The sequence below is a fragment of the Petaurus breviceps genome, unplaced genomic scaffold, assembly GCF_028583685.1.
Source record: "Petaurus breviceps papuanus isolate PSGF00001 unplaced genomic scaffold, PetGlider_PUasm1.0 37, whole genome shotgun sequence".
Taxonomy (NCBI): Eukaryota; Metazoa; Chordata; class Mammalia; order Diprotodontia; family Petauridae; genus Petaurus; species Petaurus breviceps.
The window spans coordinates 55,116,748-55,136,227 of NW_027186296.1; the positions used below are offsets into that span (position 1 = coordinate 55,116,748).

At 37.7% G+C, this 19,480-nt stretch overlaps 1 pseudogene; it reads left to right on the forward strand.

The window, feature by feature from the left end:
- Positions 1-12,490, forward strand: part of LOC138168333 (26S proteasome regulatory subunit 6A-B-like) — a 129,766-nt pseudogene extending 117,276 nt beyond the window's left edge.
- The last annotated feature ends 6,990 nt before the right edge of the window (positions 12,491-19,480 follow it).

Below are 19,480 nucleotides of genomic sequence, written 5' to 3' on the forward strand. Positions count from 1 at the left end.
TAGATAGATAGATAGATAGATAGATAGATAGATAGATAGATAGATAGGGACATGGAAACAAAAAACATGAACTTGAACAGATTTCAAGAGATGGTATAGAATAGAAAGGCCTGGAGTGCCAGGTCCACAGGGTCACAAAGAGCCTAACACAACTGAATGACTCAGCAACAACATGGGGCCATAGGATGTAGAAAGTTTAAAAAAAAATCCCAGTAGATGTAACCTTTGGTTGAGTTGGTGAGCAACTCAGATGTGTTTTAAATTCTCCTTCTTATAATGAATGACCATGGAATATTGTGCTCCTTCCAGATAATACACTCTGTATCTTGAAATCAGCCTTCTCAATAACTCTTTAATATAATGTATAGACTTAGTATCTTGGCCAATATCAACTATTTCCAGTCAACTCTCCCCTAACATCATGATCCATGGTTCACAGTTTGGAGAAACAGCCAAACAACTGAATTTGGCAAAACTGAAGTCACTGACTTCTCAGCACTCATAGCTAAGGAACATCTGGAAAAGAAAGTACTCACCACCAAAATCTTCGGTACTATCAAATGGTTAAACAACAGAAAGAGATATGGTCTTATTAATTAAATGATAATAAAGATGCATTTGTATAAAAGCTTCATTTCCTCTCTACACCGCAATCAAACCCATTATTTTCCAGGCAAACTACTGAGCCTTTCCAGATCCTCTACACAGGATCATAGAATTAGATCTGGAGGACACCTAAGAGGAAATTGAGTCCAACCTCCTCATTTTACAGATGAGCAAACTGTGAGTCATAAAAGAACAATAACTTTACCCCAATAAATACCTGAGGCAGTATTTGAACCAAGGTCTTCCTGGCTCCATTCCAATACTTTAAATACTGTGCTATTCTAACTCTCTTTTATAGGTATAAGAATCTCCCCTATCAGAATCTCAGCTCCCTGAAAGTAGGGAGTCTTTTACTTTTCTTTTTATATCTGTACTGCTTAGCACAGTGCTTTGCACAAAATAAGCATTTAAATGCTTTTTCATTCATTCATCTATTCAAAATGCAGGCTGAGATGTCCTCTGCTTCCAATAGTCAAAGGAAGGACTTTTGATTTTTGAATAGGACATGGAGGGGCACTGTCATAGCAAAAAAATCTGTATGTACAGAAATAATAGTCCCACACAAAACCCAGGAACCAATGAATGTCTTTCACCAATGTAAGAGTCCCTCAATGTGGTGTGCCTTCTACTTTGTGTGGATCCATTTGTGCAACTCATCAGCCTGTTAGGTAGAATTTGGCATGAAGCAAAACTAAGCCATATTATCCCAACAGTTATAGGCAATATATGTATATATACATATATATACATATATGTGTGTGTATATATATTGCCTATAAATACATATGTATTTATTATATAAATAAATATAAACATATATTTACAAAATAAATATATTATATACAATATAATAACATATAAATTATATATTTATAAAACATATATTTATATAAAAATATATAGTATATATAATTATATAATATATACAAATATATAAATCCCACCATTTATAGGTAAAATTGGAAGGATTCCTATTACATGTGAAAATGGCAGATTAGCCAATGTTTCTATGGTAATTTGTCCTCATTATTGATGACAATGGAGCCATCACATTTGGACACTAACACCTTAGTGCTCAATGTGCTTTATGAGGAAGTTAAAATAACACTCAAAAAATGAAGTTCAGAAGAACAGCTGTACATGACCAAATATATGCCAGATGTAATATAATTTAAAATGCTCTTAGGGATCAATTCTCAAGAAAATTTATGATTGCAGAAGAATGGAAAATATTATTACCAAAACAAAAACTAAATAAGATATTTGGAACTACCAATTCCATAAGCCTAAGCCTATCTTCTCATTTCTTTAAAATCTCTATAGACACAGAAACAATGGCTTTGATAAAAATATAGGAAGGAAACAGATGGGTTTTTATTTATGATTCTCTAGGGCACAGGTGTCAAACATGTGGCCCAGAGGCCACATGTAGCCCAAACACTCCCACATGTGGCCCAAACTAAATTAAAATGTAATTGGAAAATATTTAACAAAATAAATAAAAATACAATAAAACATATATGGTATCTATATGTGGTTTTCTAAATCAATATGAGGTCCACAGGGATCTTTATATATGGTTTAATGGCTCCCATTTCTATCTGCGTTTGACACTACTACTTTAGAATAAACCAGCAAGATCCTTCTATATTTCTTCTTATATTGTTACACAAAGGTTTTTTTTTTTAACTTGGTTAAACAAAATTCAGCCTTAAATGTACTCCTGCAGTAAAATATTTCCTGTGCATAAGATCACACAAGATTCATTGATATTACAAATTCATCATTTAGAGTTATAAGGAGCCATCTAGTAAAGTCCCTTTATTTGTAGATGAGGAAATTGAGTTAAGTGACTTACCCAATGTCACATAGGTAGTAAGCAGAAATAGGACTGAAACACAGGTTCTCTGCCCTCAATCCAGTGCTCTATATACTATATTATCATGGTACCTTTCAAAGTGTCTCTCTTCAGATTTCCAATATCAAAAAAAGACATAAAATTAGGAGTCAAATGCCTGCTAAAAGCATTCACTCTCATCTTAGAGGGTATCCTATAACAAAGTCCAGTTGGAGGAATTGCCTATAAATGTACAAGTTCAGTTGTCAGGAATACACAGACTTCTGAAAGAATAGAGAAACTTAAGAGGTCTCTTAGGGGGCTAGGAGAAGCCTGAAATAGGACGTTCTATTTCAAGGAGTTTAGCTACTCTTGCCCCTACTGGCTCTGTTCTTTGGAGAGGCAACTTGCCATTAATCTTCAATACAAATGTCATTCTCCTGTTATGCTTCCAATCTATGCATCATTGCTTGTCTGAGGTTACTTCCCTCTGAGCTTTAAATGTCAAAGGTTGTGCTCTTAGGAAATAGGCATGAAGAATGCTAGAAATACTGCAATAACTCAGTAAAGGAGAAACATATTAGACCAATGTCTTATAACAAATGCCACCAAAAAATCTTAAAATTAATAATAAATAAGTAGACAATAAGATAAAGCACCTTTGATAGCTACACCTTAGGAAGGGAGAAAATTCATAACCAAACATGGAATAGAGGTGATAAAAAACAGATAATTTCAGTTATGTCAAAGTGATGAGCTTTTGCATGAACAAAATCAATGTAAAAAAAAGACTAGATAGTATTATTTCAGAAAAGAAATGCAAATCCAAACAATTCTGTTTCGCTGAATACCCAGAAAATTAGAAAAAATACCAAATATTGAAAATAATCAATGATGGAGGGGCTATGGAAAAACAGGCACCATAATGTACTTTTAGTGGAGCTGTGAATTTGTCTAACTGTTCTGGAAAGAAAAACTGGAATTGTTCTTTTAAAAAGTAACATGAATGTCCATATCCAACCTATTGAATCAGTAGATAGAATACTGGGCCTAGAGTCACAAAGACCTAAGTTCAATTCTGTCCTCAATTATTTGTTAGCTGTCTGACCCTGGGCAAGTCATTTGACCTTTGCTTGCCTCAGTTTTCTCAACTGTAAAATGGGTTTAATAATCTCCCTCCCAGGGTTATGAAGATCAAATAAAATTATATTTTTAAAGCACTTAGCACAGAGCTGCCAAATAGTAGAACTAAATAAATGATTATTCTCTTCCCTTTCCCCTATCCTTCCCCTTGGCCTAGAGAACCAACTGCTAGGAACAAATCCCAAGTAGGTCAAAGTTTGAAAATAAATATTCATAGCAGCACTTTGGGTGGGAGCAAAGAACTTAAAATAGATGCTCATAAGTTGCAGAATGGCTAATCTGTGTTACAGTTTGAGCATAGTGTAATGTTACTAAGTGATAAGAAATGCTGAATGTGAAGAATTCAAAGAAGCATGTAAAGACTTGCATGACCTGATTCAATAGGAAATAAGCTGAACAAGAAAACAACAGACACAGAAACAATGTGTAAATAGCAAGAACAAAAAATGAAACTGAATTCTATGTAATTATACTGACCAAGTTTGGCATCTCCCTCTGTTTGTTGGTTTTTTGTTTTTGGTTGTTTTTTTTTTTTTTTTTGCAGAGGTAAGGAACTATGGATGCAGTATGTTGTACACACCATCAGATGTGGTCAGTGTATTGGCTGGTTTTGCTGACCTGATTTTTTTTCTCTTTCTTTCTTTTGTTCATCACAAAGTAAAGTCTGACTCTGGCTCCTGAAGGAGCTGCATTGTTGGTCCATCATGGTCCTCACCCTTTCTTGGGCCAGTGAATCTGAGAGTTCATTATTTTGGACAGCAAGGACCAATCCAAAGTCACACTGATCTCAACATTTATTAAAGGCCTACTATGAGCCAGACACCAGCCAAAAAATAACAAACCTGGGTCTCACACAGAGTCTAATCTAAAGGGTATAAATTATACCAGAAATGAATAAAGTGTGGTACAAAAACATTAAAAAGGTGTGGCCCCAAAACAAGACCTCTAATCAGGTAATCAACAAATCAAGTAGACGTAATGACTTAAAATTCAAAGCTGAAAATTCAACAAGCAGAAAGATTCCAAACCCAGGATTCAGGTACATAAATACTGAGTTCTCCAGCAGCAGGTCAAAAGCTAGGGAGAATGGGGAGTTGGGGGAAATCCCATAAAGATAAGGGTCAGAAACATTGCAAAAGAGGGAGTGTGGTACTTTAATAATGACAACCGCTTCAGGCAAATACAAAGCCAGCAACATTTTGTGGCAGGAGGTTTGCTAGCCAGGCCTTCTCCTTCAGCTAAAAGCAATGCATCTGTGCACACAGCTGCCCAGGCAGTTACTCTGATGAACAGTGAAAGGGTATATAAGAGGTGCCCAGACCATGCTTGACGGTACACAGGAGTGCTCCATTTTCTGCCCATAATATCCACATATGCTTGGGCCTCAGAACAAAAAATTAACAGGGAGAAAAAGGATAAGCAAATAACTCAAGTTTTCTCACACTGCTAAGCCAACCACAATAATCATAACTCACATTTTTACAGCATTTAAAGGCTTATAAAAGTTTTTCTTCACAACATCCCTCTGAATAACATGGTATGAGTATTTTACAGATGAGGAAATTGAAGCTCAGGAAGATTAAGTGATTTGCTCACTATCATCCAATTCATTTCTCTTTACTCCAGGGGATTATTAATTTGTTATATTTAACTTGCTGAAATATCTTTATCTCGGCCGCCTATAGCAACTGAAGTTGTTGCACAGTGCCTGGCACATAGAAGGCATCAGTAAATGTTCATTGACTGACTCACGGTTGCTATTATATTCAATCTGTACATAAAGTAGAGGTAACATGGCAGAGTAAAGAGAGAGCTGACCTAGATGCCAGAGTCCAAGTTCTGCCTATGACACACAGTGGCTTTGTGACCCTTGGCAAGTCACTTAACCTCTCTGTACTAGGAAACTCTAATGGTATGTCACAAAGAAAGTGATACATGAATAAGAGTTTCCTCACCTATAATTTCCCTATATAAAATCACAGGCCCAGTCCTTAGCCCTATTCCTAAGAAAAAAATAATACTGGTCTTCATGTAAAAATGCATAGATGCCCACACACTCACCATGTTATTTCCGTCTCCGCCCCCTTTAATTTTACTGTTTATCTGGCCTGATTCATATCCTATTCAGTCTCAAAGCCCAGCTCAGATCCTACTTTTTCCTCAGTTTTCTTTAACTTCATCGTTTCTCAACGATCACCCCATACTTTAATCTTCAACAGCAAAAATGTACGTAATATGTTTCTTTTAATTTTATTTGGTTTTAGTTATCAACATTCATTTCTTCTATAAGATTTTGAGCTCTAAATTTTCTCCCCCTCCCTCCACTTATACAATGCATTTCTACAAGTTAAGTGTGAGTGTGTGTGTGTGTGTGTGTGTGTGTGTGTGTGTGTGTGTGTGTAACAGAGAGAGGGAGAGTGAGTTCTCAAATCGAATTTAATTAAACAAACTTCTATTAAACATCTACTCCATGCCAAGTGCTGTGCTGGGCACTGGAGACAATACAAAGCTTATTTTAAAACAGAGACTTTCCAGGCAGTTAGGTGATGTAGTGGATACAGCATGAACCCAGGAGTCAGGAGGACTTGACTTCAAACTCAGCCTCAGACAATTGACATGTGCTAGATGTGTGACCCTGGGCAAGTCACTTATCCCCTATTTGCCTCACTAAAATAAATTTAAAAAATAAAAAAGAGACTTTGAACAGTTTGGTTTTTTTTTTGAGGCTCCAGATTGTGGGGCAAGTGAGGCAGGAAATAATATGGAAAACAAGTACAAATGCAAGATATTTTGCTAATTGTTTTACAACCACAAGAAAGTGTTACATAGGATACCTTGTGCAACAATTCAATAAATGCTTAGAGATGGAGGTATTACCATGGCAAGGTTGAAAAATTCAGTCTCTAGATTTGGTATTTAGGCTGAAGGCTGTATCTGGATGGATCGCTCAGTGGAGAGCATAGTCTATGTTCTAACTAAATGAATAAAAGAATAGTAATTTGGCCCAGGTAGTAGTAGATGGTGTGCCTAACAACTAATGCTTCTTATAAACTACAAAAGCTCCTGCCCACAATGAAGTACTCAGTGGGGTTGCACTTCTTGTCACCCTCCTTTCTTGATAGAGACTACTATGTTCTTCTTTCTGTTATGCTTCTATGTGGTCTGAATAGCACACTCCACGAATATCTCTTGCACCTTCTCTGAAGATGGCCTTACAGTCACAGCTACTTCACTCTCTCAAGCTCAGGCACTCAACCAGCAAGTGCTTTTGCTGCTAAAGACATTGGTCATCCAACAATACAAAGTTTAGAAAAGACAGTATTCCTGCCTGCATAAAATTTACAGTCTAAAATTGTGTATACCCAGAAAACCGTTGCATAATAATAAAAAGTTCACTAAAGAGTTATGAAGTGATTGTGAAGTCAAAAGAAAGAAAAAATGGTATTGACTAGGAGTGAATCAAGGAAAGCTTCACTGAAGAGTTGATGTGTGAAATAGACTTTAAAAGGTTGGAAGAAATTCACCAAAGTGCACAGTTAGTTAATATGGAGTAATGTGAGCAAAAGCAGAGCAAAAAAGTGTATAGATTCTGTTCTGGCTACAAAGGGTAGTCCAATATAATTGAAAGTCCAGAAATTACACAAAGTATTAAGAGGTAAAATTCAGACTGGGGTGGCTCTCTACTCAGGGAGGGCTTTTAAAGCCAAACCAAAAAAAAAATTACAAAAGTACTAAGAAATTTACCAAATAGGCAAAAAAAAATCATTTTGGATTTTCAGGAGAAGTGAGACATTAATGAATCTATCTATACATAAGGAAAACGTATATGAAAAAAAATTATGGGAAGGATGGATTCCAAAGAGAAGAGAGTAGAGGTAGAAAAACCTGGTAAAAGGTTTTCCTCCTTTACAATAGAATAAGCAGGTGATAATGACTGCCTATGTCAAAATGGTGGCAGTGAGAACAGAGCAGAGAAACTCTGTGTGAGAGTTTTTGAGAAAATAACATCAACAGGACTCAGCAATGAATTGAATATAACATGTGAAGGAAGGGTCAGTTTCAAACAGGAGAGATGTGCTAAGTGCCAGTACCACTACTAGAAGTAGTGAAGTATGAAGGGGGAGAAACAGGCTTTGGGGGAAGAAAAGGAAGCTTACTTTTTGAACATGTTGAGTTCTTGATGCCAATGAAGCATTCAGGTAGGAATGTCTTCCAGGAAATGTAGTTCACATGCACAAGTTTAGTACCATCTATAAGAGCACATGCTCTTGGAGATCAGAAACTATTTTAATCTGTCTTTTGTTCATTCCTCCACAGCCCCTCCCATCATGCTTAGGCATATTATAGGTCCTCAGATAAGCTTTTTTCTTTCATTAAATCAGATTGGATTGATTATGTAGAGTAAAATATCAATTTTCAAGAATATACCAATCAATAGAAGATTCTAGTTTTTGAAAAAATGCATTTAGTTACTTGTTCAACCTGATTCTACATGTAAAAAGACATGAAATATGTAACAGCAATTCCTCCAGAACCATGAAGGATGAACTGCTTCCTGCCCAAGCTTTTCTCAAACCTTTACCTTCAACCCAACATTGGCAGGTGATTAATAGACTAGACCCCTCAAAAAATCTGCCATATTATGTATTTATGGCTGCAAAAAGAAACTCTGAAGAATATTCAACCCCCACAGAGGACTTATCACCATAGATTTACTATAGTCCACTCTATGCCCAACAGAGTAGATAACAGGACTCAGTGATTCCAATTTCCTTTCTGCATGCCAATCTATTATGTAAAATGAGTATGTCTGATGATGTTTATACCCAAAGGAATACTTATTAGCCTTAACTTGATATGAATGATAAATGAAACTTCCTGAATCTCTTATAAGCTCAAATGAGAATCATGGCAGGTGAAATATTAGCTTTCAACTCATAGTATTTTTATCAGAATATTTGAGAAAAAATTTTCCTGTTTAGATAACTATTTCCATTGGAAAATTAAAACTCTCATGCCTCCATCATCATATTTCACTGCAAATTCGCTATCCTTCATACAGCATACACAGCAGCATTCAAGGTTAAGAGTAGAATACCAAAGAGTCATACCATGGGTAATTTTAATGGTTAAAAAAAACCTTGACTTTTGCTTATTATATTAGTTCAACTAAAATTGACCTTCAATATATGAAAATTTCATTTTCACAAATAAATGGTATGACTGATGTCTTTTATTAGGCTTACAAAAAGTAATCAAGATAGAAGCTTTCAAAGCCACAATCTCTCAGTTCAAATTACAGATAACAGAAGGAAAGTCATTTTTTCAAAAACTGGGAGGTCTTAAAAGCTAAAATAATCTTTGTTTCTTACTAAAAGGTAATAGTTTACTCATGGCTGAATTCTGCCACTTTCTGAAATTATCTATAGTTATCATATCAATATTGTTAATGGGATGGATTTATTGTTAGTATGTAATAATTTGGATCCAGGCTTCCCTCATGTATTTTATGGCATGCAGTCAACTCCGATATATTGTGGGTCTATAACCGCTCCATAAACTAGAGAATGTCATCACTGAAATGAATGAGCACAGGTATCTACTAAGCTGTTTTTAATTATATGTTTATCTTTTTTCATTGCTCCTACACTCAATTTATTTATACCACATGTGGTCACATGTGGCCATTGAAGTCAATTTAAAGGGTTTAAGAAAACCCTAAGAAATCATTGTCCTTTATTCAACAAGGTCATATGACGTATATTGGCAACAGTTATACATCTATATATCTTCACGGTTCTTCACAAGCTCTCCAGTCAAATGTGGGATATTTCTAAGGCCAGAAGTTTGTTTGCTTTTTTTAACGGATTGTTCTTATTTAAAATTTTCATAATTGTCTTATGTTGATTATTATAATAAAATAGCTAAACTGTTTTTAATGTTTGGTACAGATATGTGATTTCATCTGCAGGAGGAACTCCCTAAACTAATCTAGATGTGCAATTTGTCTGTAACTTATGGTCTTGGGCAATCTCTGATGGCATTGAGAGGTTTAATAATTTACCTGTGGTCAGAGGGTAGATCTAAACATAGGTTACCAGACTTCAAAACTGACTCTACTACTCTCCACTCAGTGTGATAAACTTAATTGTTTAAATTTGGGATTAGAAATGTACTAAGCAATGGCAGGTGTTTAGGGAAGAAAATTTAACAATTAAACAAAATTAGATCAGATCCTAATCTAATTCAGGATACTTGCCTGGATGATTTTATCTGCTCTTCCACCATTCTAACTTTGGACCAGTTTCTCTTTAGGAAACTTTTTGACCCATTTCTGTGTCCCATGACTATTACTCATACCTTTTGTTTCTAACATAGACCATAAAATAAATTCATAGGATTTTAGAACTGGAACAAATTTTGAAAAACACATAGTCCAGCTTTCTCATCTCACATATGGAAGACAAAGAGGTTGTCAGTTGTCCAGCATCACAGAGTCAGAATGGAAGGCTAGTTCTTTGGACATTTTTTTACATTATCAAATTCTCTCTCTCTCTCTCTCTCTCTCTCTCTCTCTCTCTCTCTCTCTCTCTCTCTCTCTCTCTGGAAAACCTATAACTACTCATAAACAACTTCGGGTCACTCTATTGAAAGTTAATCTATATCTATTGTGCTACTTATTCTCAAGGATAATATATGCCTACAATGACTTAGGTAAGATGTTATAGGGGAAAGAGAAAAAGTTGTACAGTTTGCAAACAGAAGAAACTCGATCTTACAAATCAGAAAATCTGCTTGTGACATAGATGGGCAGAGTTGTTGAGAACTTTGAGTTTCACCACCAGTATTTTGTCATAAGTATAATTTGACATGTTTTCTAGCAAAAGAATGATGGGGAAAAGCTAGTTGCAAAGTTCAAAATGATTACCATTACAAACTCATGTACACAATTACCACTTTGGACAAGTGAAGGGTCAAGGGCTTGCCAAACAATTGCATCCAGACAGCTGGATGTAGCCAGCCTCACATGCATAATTTATTCTACTTCGGACTGACTGTCACTTGTGCTCACAACACTTGCTTACACTGACTGCTTTATTTGGCACATTTTAAACGAAATATATATCCAACTAACTGAGAATAGAGAACCTGCCACCACAAAAATTGAAGATGTACTTACCTGCTGTTAAATATTTGAAGGTACTAGGAATTTGCTGCAATCAACAGTTTTTTTAAAAGATTATCAGCAACCAATTGAATAGAAGATGATTTAAAAACATTACCTTGTCCCTGAAGTTCAAGTGGTCCCAGACACTGTCTTTTATCACTAGGCTTCAGAATTACGGCCGCACACGTTTCGAGCCGCGACATTGCTCTGAAGAATTTCTGGGATTTCGCAGCTTCGCCAGAGCCGTGCGCCTGGCGTGTCTGCTTATTAGAGGAGGCCGCCGATGCTGCCCGAGCTGCGGGCCAGGAGGTCCGGGATCGGCTCCGGGCATTTATCCCTGCACGTGTTCGCCGCCCCACCGCTGGCCGGTGTCGAACGTACGGCTGGAAGTGGGGGCCCAGGGACCCGGCTGGGGGAGATGGCGTCCGCGCGCGGGCTGAGGCAGAGGCCGAACTAGATGGAATTGGGGAGGAAGTACTCAAAATGTCCCCAGAGTTTATTCAACAGACTCGTCTGTTGGGAAGTGAGATCAGGAACGTGAAAAGTGAAGTGTTACGTGTGACCCACGAACTACGTACAGGCCATGACGTACAAGATCAGAGGGAACAGTGAGAAGATGAAAGTGAACCAGACGCAGCCGACCTCGTCTCCAGCGCCCTCGAAATACTAGATTTTGACCCCAATGACCAAGAAGGAAGATGGTACAAACATTGACCTTAACTCCTAGAGAAAGTGCAGATGTGCTGTGATCAAAACCTCTCCCCTACAGACCTGTTTCCTGCCAGTGATTGGTGTGGTTGATGCAGACAAGTTGAAACCTGGAGACCTGGTGGGAGTAAATAACGACTCCCTCCTGATCCCTGAGACCCTTCCCACCGTGCATGATTCCCGAGTGAAGGGCGTGGAGGTGGACGAGAGGCCCACGGAGCAGTCACTGACACTGCAGGGCTGGACAAACAAATCCAGGAGCTGGTAGAGGCTATTGTATTGCCAATGAACCATGAAGAGAAATGTGAGAATTTGGGGATCCAGCTTCCAAAGGGAGAACTGGGACCCCCAGGTACTCAAAAAACGCTTCCAGCCTGCTCATGTGCCGCCCAGACCACAGTCACCTTCCCGAAATCGGCAGGTCCCCAGCTGGTACAGATGTTCGTTGGGGGGAGGAGCAAAGCTTGTCTGAGATGCCTTTGCATTGGCCAAAGTGAAAGCTCCCTCCATTATGGTCATCTGTGAATTGGGTGCCATTGGCTTTGACAGTGAGAAGGCAGGGGATTGGGAACTCCAGAGGACAATGCTGCAATTCCTGAACCAGATGGATGGATTTCACCCTAACACCCAGATCAAGGTGATTGCTGCTACAAACAGGGTGGACATCCTGGACCCTGCCTTGCTGCAATCTGGTCGTCTGGACTCAAGATTGAGTTTCCAATGCCCAAGGAGGAAGCCAGTCAGGATCATGTAGATCCATTCCTGAAAGATGAATGTGAGCCCTAACATGAACTATGAGAAGCTGACTCACTGCACCTACGACTTCAGTGGGGCCCAGTGCAAAGGCTGTGTTGGTGGAAGCAGGAATGATTGGCCTTTGATGGGGAGCCACTTAACTCACCCGCGAAGAAGACTACATGGAGGGCATCCTGGAGGCAAAGCCTGGAAAACCAGTTTGCAATACTGTGCTTGACAGGGCTGGGGAGCCCCTGTCCCCAAGCCTGGATCAACTCATTTGTCTGACTTAATGCTAAAAGTAGTAACTATAAAGATGGTTGGAGATGTCCCCCCAGGTTGTATGACAATGCAGTTGACCACAGTAATTGAGAATTGCTTCTTGTAGCACTTTTCCTTCTGCTACATATCAAATGCAGTGGTTTGTTGTTTTATTGCTGTTTAGAGATGATGACAGCTTTACATCACTAACTTGCTTCAAAAGTCCTCTTCAAATGAACGAGACATTAAATAATCACCATCATGAGTAACATTTGAAAATATGTTGTCTTTAATTCAGGATACTTGACTTTCTCTGCTCAAAAAAGAATGACTCTGAAGGAGTCTTATTTTCAACTCATATCTCCACTAACTGGCAGAGTAAGATGAGGACATTGGCAGTACCACCCTCTGATTCAGAAGAGACTCTCAAATCTCAACAATATGTAGCCCCCAAATTTTCAAAACAAGAAGATTCACCTTAAGAATGGGGTGGGGGGAGAGGAAAGGGAGAGGGAATCAAAAGCAAATGAACATCTTTACATGTTCATGTACAAATACCATTATCATTTCAATAAGAAATTACAGAGATAGAAAATGAATGAGTTAAACTAGGTTAAGAAGAGGACAAAAATTAACCCACTGAATCTCCTTCCCAGGATAGCACAAGTCATCTTCTGCTGGCAAACACTTGTCTATTCTATCTGATTTTTTTTTTTATTATACAGCTGTGGTCTCCTTTCAAACCCTTGTCACTGCTGTTAGGCAGAAATGTAAGTGATATGATTAAGTAACACGGAATCTTGTATAATTGGTCGTAATCATTATCTGAGGACTTCAGTAACATGACACATACACGGACATACCAACATTTGCTTCAGGCTGATGAAGGTCTCCAGCTCAGGATAACAGAGGTACCCTCTTTTAGGGATCTGGAAATTTATTTTGGCCTATGTCACTTCTCTGGAAAGACTGTAAGTGAAGGGTAATTTAGAGAAATCTATTTTGTTCCTCATGTTATGTATTTTGTAAACCCGGGAGCCATTTTGCACTTTCTATTCTTAACATGCTATTTTTGAAGCATATTAGTATCTTTGTGCAATATTATTAGGGAATAAAATGTTTTACATTAATGAATGTCCAGATTGCTACAGATTATCCCCATTTAAGTGTGAAGCATTCTTAGCATCCTGTTCTAAAATGTGGAAGGAATCTTAATGCATAGTCTAGATCACCTCCCTCAATTTACATATGGGGAAACTAAGACCCGGAGAGTTGAATTTGATTTGCCCAAAGGTCCACAAGTAGGAAGTGTAGAAACAACATCCAAACACAGGCCCTCTCGCTCCAGATCTAGTTACCTTTCATATAAACATGCAGAGAATTGAAGGGTAAAGGCATCTGTCGAAATTCATGGTTTATTTCAAATGCTGAGGACAATGTGATTTGAAGAATCCATAGTATACCTAAAATTAAAATAATCCTAGAAAGTAACTAAAAAAACTGGCTTCAGAACAACCTGGTATTCATCTAAACAAACCATTTTGAAAGATAATAATGGAGAAATCTATTGGGTTTTTTTATAAGATTACTTGGGATGCTTTTTTGAAAGAAGAGGCTCAGGAGATTATATATGATTATAGAATTTTAGAATAGTGAGATGTCTTAGAAATCATCTAATCCAACCACTAGTTGAGGTAAAAAAAAAAAGACCCTAACAGATTGCAAATTTCTCCATTAGATCGTAAACTGCTAAAGACAGGAGTAATGTCTCTTTTTTTGTTGTTGCTTTTAAGTTTTTACAACTATAGTGCCAAGTACAATATCGGGCACACAAATAACAGCTTAATAAAAGTGTGTTGAATTAAATTGATACACAAAGGTTAAGTGGTTTGTCCATAATAATGCAACTAGGTAGGGGTAAAACCAAGACTCAAGTCAAGTCCTCTGACTCCAGTTGTATAGTCTTTGGATACAGAGTAGTTAAATGATGCCAGAAAGCATTTCTGAAAGTGATGCTAAGGATATAGAACAAGACATTAGTTATAGGTACCAGGAGGTGCTGATGATATGAAGAAATAGCAACTTTTTCTTTCCTTGTTGCAAGGGACTGAGAACAGAGGGGTTAGTGAGAAAGTAGAGCCAGTCATTGTGGGAAAATGTGAAATACTGTCATCAAAGCATAGAAGATAGATGGTCTTCTACAAGTAAAATGCTTTTATTTTAGTGAATGACCTAAAGAAGTAAAGGGTATCTCAAAAAAGTTGATATAGTTTTAAGCTTTAGTAGCTTTTTTGTTTTAATAACTTAAACCTACATGAAGTGTTTGAGAACATTCTGTATTTAGCTTCCCAGAGCTGTTTGTTTGTTTAAAACCTTACTGGCTCTCAACTATGATCTGTGTAGCTAAGATTGCTGATTAAGTTCTGGATACATGAAGGGTTGCTTTTATTTTCTGGAGATTGTTCCCCAATAATATTCCCTCAAGACTACAATTTTAGGGGTGGCTAGGTGGAACAGTGAATAGAGCACCAGCCCTGGAGTCAGGAGGACCTGAGTTCAAATCTGGCCACAGACACAATTCAAAAACCTAGCCATGTGGCCTTGGGCAAGTCACTTGACCCCAATTGCCCTACCTTCCCCCCTCCAAAAAGTGCAAAAAAAAAAAGACTACAATTTTTATACCTTCCTTTTCATTCCCATTGCATTACCCTTATTCAAATCCCCATCACTTTTCACTTGGTCACTCAAAAGAGCCTCTGCTTCCAGTCTCTTACCCCTCCAATTCACCTTTGCAATGCTTCGAGATTAATCTTCTTAACACAGAAATTCTACCTTCAGTAGCTCCCCAGTGCCTACTTAATGTCAAAATTTATGAGAAAGTCATGAAGGAAGCATACTGGACTTAGAAAGACATGAATTTCAATTCCTGATCCTTAGTAAGATATGTGTTCTTGGGAAACTCATGTAACTTCTACACTTCGGTTTCCTCATCTGTAAAATGTGGATAATACTACTCATAGTACCTATAGGGTGGTTATGAGACTCAAATGAGATAATAAATAACAAAGTGCTTTGCATACTTTGAAATACTAAATAAGAGTCAATTATTAACATAATATGCAAGGCCCTATACAATGTGCCCCCAACCAACTACTCTAGCATATTCTTACTTCTTACATTTCTCAACTTTTCTAGTCATTTCTCACTTCTTAACCTTTTTTACTTTTATTACTTGCCTTCTAGACAAACTAGGCTATTTTCTATTCCCCAAACATGCATGGGGCTTGCCCATTTGAACACCTTTGCACATTGGTATTCCTCTGCCTGTTGTATGTCTCTTCTCCCATTCTCTACCCATCAAAATTCACATTTTAACAATCCATATCAAATGGTGACTTCTAAATAAATCCTTTCATATCTTCTCAGCTAGAATTCATCATTCTTTATGCTATCATCTTACATTCTTATGATTCCTAGAACATTTGCCTTATATTATACATTTTTGAAGATATGTCTTCTCTACCTTCCTAGATTATAAACTTGAGGGAAGGAAGCACACTATGTCTGTGTATCCCCCAAATACATAGCAAAGCCTCTCATTATTATAACCCATTGCCATTTTCCCTAAGTTACCACCCAATCCCAAGGAAATATCTTCCCCTTAAAAACAAAAATCAAAAATAAACACAGGAGAAACTATGCAACCCATGATTCAGATATATTGTACTAGACAAACCCTGGTCTTGTAATCTTTCATCACTGCTGATGTTATTGCAGAGAGGATTTGGGATAGAGGACTAGGACAAATATCAAGACCCTGTGCCTACAGTTTTTCTCACTCAGAACTCATTGCACAAGTGTGACTTATAACTCCACACATGGCCTGACATGTACTGATTCAGTCACTAACTCTCCTTGCATGCACTTGCTGAAATGACTTTCATTTCATACATGCACACACAGACACACATATGCACACACACATTCTCTTCTTATCTCTTGATATTTCCTATATACACTCATGAAACAAATCATCCAGCCCCCTCTTACTTTCTTCTCCATTCTCCCTTGAACACTATTTCTACAAAACTGTTGAAATCATCACTCAACACACTATCACCACAAACATTAACTTTCCATCCAAGTTCACACTTTTTTCTTCCACTTATCTGATGTCTCTATTGCTCCAACATGAATCCACAAAGTCATGGGCAGCTGCATAACCCCATATCCCCAGGCACATGGATGATTCTTTTTGCCTTCATAGAGCTTTATTAATATCCCAACTCTTAATATTGCCTAATAGTTGGTGCTCAATGAGACTTGAATACGTGGTTGGTATTACAGATTGTTTACAAAGCACAAAATAAACCAGTTTGGTGGAATGTGTAGTTCCTATAAGGCAGTAGTACAAAATAGGGGATGGAAATGTTAATGAAGCAAGTTAATGGATTTTTCATTTATATCAAGATTTTGAAAATCATCCTTTCATGTTGCTAACATTATAAATCTTATATCATAAAGGCCAATTGAAATAAATAGGTCTCTTTAGAAGAGTGATCATGTATTAACACACTATCTTGTCCTTGGAAGGAGCTCAATAAAACTTCATTGGTGATGCATTGAATGTGGACATTTTTCAAGTGAGTATGCTAATTAATACTCATTTGAGGAAGTACAGGAAAGTGGGGTGTCAAGCAGGGTGGAGAACATTTGAACAAAGATTGATGGAAGAAACAACAGATTATTTTGGGATAGTAAAGGAGTATAATACAGACCACATCGACAGAAAGCATACATAAATGAGCTCAAGAAAAAATATCACAAACTTGGCACTAGCAGGTTATAATAATATCAATAAAAATATTACAGTTTATGTAGATTTTTGCCAAATAATTTCATAACTATCTCATGGTATTTTGGAGGGAAAGTGGAGAGATATGGACTAGATAATAGTGCAATTAGATTAATTTTAAATTGGTTTAATGACTAGACTCAGAGTATTGATAAGTGGTTCAATGTCAGCTTGGAATGGCATTTCCAGTAGATTGTACCAGGGTAGATACTTAGCATACTGGCTTGGATAAAGGCATAGATGACTGCTTATGACATTTTCAAGGAACATAAAGCTAGGATGGTTAGCCAAATTATCAGATAACATAATTCAGATTCAAAATTATCTTAAGAAGCTAAAACATTGAAATGAATCTAATAAGAAGAACTTTAATAGGGACTGATGTGAAATTTTACACTTGATTAAAAAACTCTTCACAATCACAGGATAAGGGAAACATGATTAGCAGTTTGCCAGGGCAGGGGGACACCCTAAAGTTTTACTGTACTAAACATTCAATATGAGTCAACAGTGTGGTGTGGTAGAACAAACAAGCTAATAGAATCTTGATCTTTACCAAGAGATCCTTAACTTCCAGGTGGTGTTATTTGTCCTTCAATTTGAAGAGGATCAATGATATCAAAGAGTGATGTCTTAACTTTCAAGTAAATTGGACTTGTAAGGCAGAGTTTCACAGAACATCAGCCTTGCTCTCTCTTCCAGAGTCATTGAAATCCAGCAATAAGACAAAAGGCAGGCAGGGCAATGGCCCAAGATGCAATAGAGGACCTTGGTGTCATTGATATCTGACCAAACTCTAAGTGCTCTACAGCACCTGCTTCATCTGCCTTAATGACCATTGGAACAAATTATTCTCCTCTGCCCATTCCACCAGAAGAAGTCTTCACATGCTCTGGGTAGACATCCCCCTAACTCACTGACCTATTTGAAGCTTGTAAGTTACCCTCAACCTGTGTTAGCCTGTCTATTGAGAGAGTTTTACAGGGGTGCTGCTGTTGCACATGCCTTAGCTTCTTGCAGCCACAAATGAGAGTTGAGTGAAGATGAACTCCAGAGGTAGGTGAGCAGCCTTGACAAGGGCTCAATAAACCCTTGTACCAAAGGTACTTGTATTCCCTGAACACCCCATACACTCCAGCTTCCAGTATTCGAAAGATGAGAGTCCCTCTATTTTTGGTATGGTTATGCCATATGTCTAGAATATTGTGTTCAGTTCTGACCACCACTATGTAAGAAAGACACTGATAAGCTGGAGAACCGTGAGAGGAGGGGAACCAGAATATTGAAGCACTTTTAAGTACATCCCATATAAGTTGAAGGAAATGTTTTTTCCAAGGATTTCCAAAGCCCCAGCTACTAAATTGAGGGGCATCTTCTCAGGACTCATACTATTCGACTTCTCTTCAGTTTTCATCAATATTATCTACCGTCTCCTCATAGATACTCTTTAATTTCTTGGCTTCCACGACATTGCTCTCTCCCAGTTTTGCTATTGATCTGACTGCTCCATCTCGGTGCAAAAGCATCATCTGTCTTCCTCCCAACATGAATATTCACCAAGGCTTTTTTTTTGAGGGGGGAGTTGAGACAATTGGGGTTAAGTGACTTGCCCAAGGTCACACAACTGGTAACTGTCAAATGTCTGGGGCCAGGTTTGAACTCATGTTCCCCTGACTCCAGGGTCAGTACTCTGTTCACTGCACCTAGCTGCCCTTTCACCAAGGTATTTTTCTGAGCCCTATCACCATCTGTCTCCCTGTGATGTCATCTGCTCCCCCTGGATTATCATTTCTATGCAAATGACTCCAAAATCCACATACTTAACCTTCATCTCCTTTCTTAATTCAAGTGTCACCAACCAAAATGTCTATCAGACCTGGATATTCCATAGACAGCTCCAATTTAAAGTGTCCAAAATAGAACTCATCTTTCCTGAAATTTTCCCTAGTTCTGTTAAGGGTACTACCATACTTCCAATAACCCAGGTTTGCAGCCTTGGAGTCATTCTTGACTTTTCACAATCTTTAAGTCTTAAAGATTCTACTTCCATAGCTTCTACTTCCATGTACCCCATTCTTTATAATCATATAGGCCATCCCCTAACTCAGGCCCTGTCATGCAAACTGTTGGTAATACCCACCTAGTTTGTCTCCATGTTTCCAATCTT